Source organism: Carlito syrichta, unplaced genomic scaffold, assembly GCF_000164805.1.
Source record: "Carlito syrichta isolate Samal-C Ts95f unplaced genomic scaffold, Tarsius_syrichta-2.0.1 Scaffold130411, whole genome shotgun sequence".
In the NCBI taxonomy this organism is placed as follows: Eukaryota; Metazoa; Chordata; class Mammalia; order Primates; family Tarsiidae; genus Carlito; species Carlito syrichta.
Window position 1 is genome coordinate 159,197 of NW_007074507.1, and position 4,525 is coordinate 163,721.

Consider the following 4,525-nt stretch of genomic DNA (forward strand, 5'->3'; position numbering starts at 1 on the left):
GTTTTATTGGTTTTCTTCCCCTCAATTAAGGCCAAATAAAATTGTGAGAGCATTGTTCGTTTACCTCATAAAAGTGGATTTGAGTTTCAGGAGGCTGCAAAGGGCCTGAAGAGTTTCTTAAAAAATACTGGGACTACAGCTAGGAGGGAAAGTTTGCTCAACATCTGGTAGAACAAGTTTCTTTAAAAGGATCAATGGTGGTAGGTCTGGGATAGAGAGTGTCTTAGTCCATTTTGGCCACTATAGCAAAATATCTTACACTAGGTAATTATAAACAACAGAAATGTATTGCTCACAATCCTGGAGGCTAGGAAGTCTAAAATCAAGGTGCCAGCAGATTTAATGTCTGGTGAGGACTTGCTCTCTGCTTCAAAGATGGCCCCTTCTTGCTGCATCCTCATATGGTGGGGGGTGAACAGACTCCCTTGGGCCTTTTTATAAGGACACTAATCCCATTCATGAGGGTTAAGTTCTCATGATCTAATCATCTTTCAAAGGCCCCATCTCTTAATACCATTGAACAGGGAGTAGGTTATAACATACGAATTTGGGGCAGGTAGAGGCACAAATATTCAGACTATTGCTGGGAACATTTCTATATTGGGTGGAGGTAAAACATAAATGACTGCTAAACCGCTCATGGGTCTTAAGGCACTGGAATGGCATCTGGTGAGGCTGGCTGCAAGTAAACCTGTGAGAAAAAACATGGAGTCATTGCTAGGGATGGGTCAGATAACCTTAATGACTTTTTCTTGATAACATTCCATAGGGATAAACATTTCCATGTGGACTGAAAATTGGTTGGTTAAGAACCTCTGTTTTCTCCATCTTGGAGACACACAACCAGCATTTGCTTTCCAACTTAGCATTTTTATATGTATCATGTATTCCCCACCCCCAATAAGACAAAAGAACTTTAAAATATGTGCCTTGTTGAAGCTTAAGGACAGAAAATAGCCAGAGTAGAACAGTGCATTCAAAAAGAATGCAGAAAATGTCTGCTCAAGGTAAGGCCATGGCATGATGCCATTATTGCAAGACTCGGAGTATATAAGCTAAACCTAAGGTTGTAATCAAGAGAATAGTTCAGAATATTCCACTTGAAATAATACTGTAGAAGGGGATTCAAACTGGACCCCAACTATTCTATGATCCATTCTATTCTATGATTGGTTATGGGTGATTTCCAGTTCTTTTGTAAGGGAAAAGAGACAAATCAATGTCATTCGTTGTTCATTTTGCAAATATTACATTCCACACATAGCTTGTGGTGTGTTAGAAGGTGATAAGGACTATGTTTAGCAAGATGAGAAGGATTGGGAAAGTGCGGGGCAAGGAAGTATCTCAGTTTGTCTCAGCCTTCCTTTTAAATAGATTGGTCAGGATAGGCCTCATTGAGAAAGTGAACAAAGACTTGAAGCTGAGGGAACTGGATGTGTGATGTCTGAACAAGAGCATTCCAGATGAGAGGGCTGGGCTGAAAAGAAGAAGGAAGAGAGGGTAAGGGACTGAGGGGCGAGGAAGGTATATCGGGTGGCCCTAATAGGCCATGTAAGGGCTCTGGACTTTTACTCTGAGTGAGATAGGCGCTCTCATGGATTGTTACTTGAAAATAAATTGGGTAAACTATCGGTGATTCTTGTTTCTGCACATGTACCCAATTAGGCTCAAAAACTCCTTTGATACGTTTATGAAAACCTGAATTATACCACATCTTATGCATTGGTGTATATATAACTATCCACCAAGTAGGTTCTTTTAAGATTCTGATACTATGGCTAGGCGTGGTGGCTCATGCCTACAATCCCAACAATTTGGAAGACCAGGTAGGAGAACTGTCTGAGCTCACAGATTCAAGACCAGTCTGGGCAACTTGGTGAGACTTCATCTCTACAATAAATCAAAATCAAAATAAGCCAGGAATGGTTAGTACATGCCTACAATTCTAGCTACTTGGAAGACTGAGGTGGAAGGATCACCTGAGCCCAGCAGGTCGAGGCTGCGGTGGCTGTGAGCGTGCCACTGCACACCAGCCTGGGTGACGAGTGAGACTCCAACTCACAGAAAAAAACAAACAAACAAAAGATTCCGCTTGGAAGGCTGAGGCGGAAGATCTCTGGAGCCCAACAGGTTGAGGCTGCGGTGGCCGGGAGCGGCCACTGCACTCTAGTCTGGGTGACAGAGTGAAACTCCAACTCAAAAAAAAAAAAAAAAAAAGATTCTGATACTGAACAAGCAAAACTGGGAGTTGTTTACTATAATTAATGTTACAGAAGAGCTTTAAGTGCATGAATACCATTTGCATCTGTAAAAAAATAATTAAATATGGATATACACTCTATTAATAGGATAGACCTGGGAAGTCCAAATAGATGAAGTGAACATGTATTATAGAATTGAACAGACTTCTTGGGTACTATTTGTCTGGCACTGGAAAGGGAACTGGGATTACCAGTATAACCAAACTCAATCCCTTCTCTTAGGGAGATATGTCAGTAGTCTGATATCCTGTAATCATATCATAGCAAGGACAAGAAACAAGAATACATTCTTATGGAAACAAGATCAATGCCATGGGGTTGGCAATTGTGGAAGATTTTTCTGGGCTGAAATCTGAAAAAGCAGAATTAGCGTAGTCAAAGTCCATTTAGAAAGAATAGCATATGCAGAGATTCTGAGATGTGGGAAAGTCAATAAGAGCTTTAGATTCAGACCAGGGGTCTGAATCCCCCTTTGTTACTTACTGACATGTAACCTTGGGCAAATTAGAGTCTCTGTGCTTGTTTGTTCATCTGTAAAATAGAGGTAGTAATTTATCATTTATAGCATTATTATGAGATAAAGTGTACAAATAGGTTTAGAAAGTGCTTGACATGCCAAGTATATCTAAGTATTGTTGCTATCCTTTTGTGCAGAATGAATATAATAATACTTCATATATTCATCAAACATTGCTATGCTGAATAAATGAAATAAACATGTAAAGGCCCTGGCATATAGCGACTGCTCAATAAAAAGTAGTTGTTGGCATGTGCACACAGGGACGGTTGTGTGAAGAGGGAGTGAGAAGGTGACCATCTGCAAGTCAAGGAGAAAGGTTTCAGGAGAACCCAAACCTACCAACATCATCTTATTACTTTCAGCCTCCAGAACTACGGCTCTTGTTTATGGTTGACTAGAGCTCCTGCTGCATCCATCATAGCTCTAAGACCAGCTGATTATAAGATGCCAATAACCAAACATTATGTTTTCTGACTGGATCTGCATGTATCTCATTTACATGTCTCTCAATTGTCTCCATTTTTTCTTCAAGTCATAATCAAATAGTCTTACTTCATAGGTATTGCTGAATTCTTAAATGAATCGTTGAAAGAGATTAGCCAAAAATAAATAAATAAATAAAAAGTACTTGTTGTTGGCCTTGTAATATATTGATGATATTTACATATGATATTTGTACAGACTGTGTCCTGAGGACAAGAGAAAGCTAATGAAACTTTAATGACAGGAGAAAAGCATGACCAGATTCAGTTTAAGAAAAAACCCAGCCGGGCTCGGTGGCTCAGCCTGTAAGCCCGCACCTTTGGGAGGCTGAGGTGAGTGGATTGCCTGAGCCAGCGGGTTCGAGACTGCCTGGGCAATTTAGCGAGACCTCATCTCTACAATAAATCAAAAAATTGGCCGAGCGTGGTAGCGTGCGCCTGTAATTCCGGCTACTCGGAAGGTTGAGGCGGAAGGATCGCCGGAGCCCAGCAGGTCGAGGCTGTGGAGGCTGAGAGCGGCCACTGCACTCCACTCTGGGCGACAGAGTGAAACTCCAACTCAAAAAGAAAAAAGAAAAAAACCCTTTACCTCAGATGCAGCATAGGTAAGAAGGGGCAACACCTAGCAGTAGTAGATCAGTTAGGAGGCTATTTCAGAAATGAGGCAAAAAACAATGATTTGGAATTAAGTTAATGGCAGTGAGTATTAACAGAAGGTTAAGGAGGTAGCTTTGACAGGAACTGGCTATTGACTATGGGAGTTTAGGTGAAAGTAAGGATCAAGAAAAGGTTCTGGCTTGGACAATTTGGTAGTTGGTGTCATTTTCTGAGATTAGGAAGTGAGCAGAAGTCACTTGGCTGGGGACAAAAGGAAGAAGTATAAGATTGCAGCACTATTTACAACAGCAAAAACATGGAATCAACCATGCTCCTCATTGAAACTGGACTGGATTTTTAAAATTTGGTACATTTACACAATGGAATATTACACAGCCATAAAGCACAAAATTATGGACTTTGCAGCAACTTGGATGATTTAACACAGTGATTTATCACAGAAACAACTGAGTACTACATGTTCTCACTCATATGCGGACACTGAACATTTACCATAATATTATAAGAAAAGGATTGGCAGTAGCCAGAAACTGCCAGAGGATGGAAGAGGGATCACATAACATCAATAAGGGTAACTTATCTCAAGCCAGGCAAAGTGGAGACCAAAGGGAGACCCAAACTTTACCTGTATGATGATCATTTGT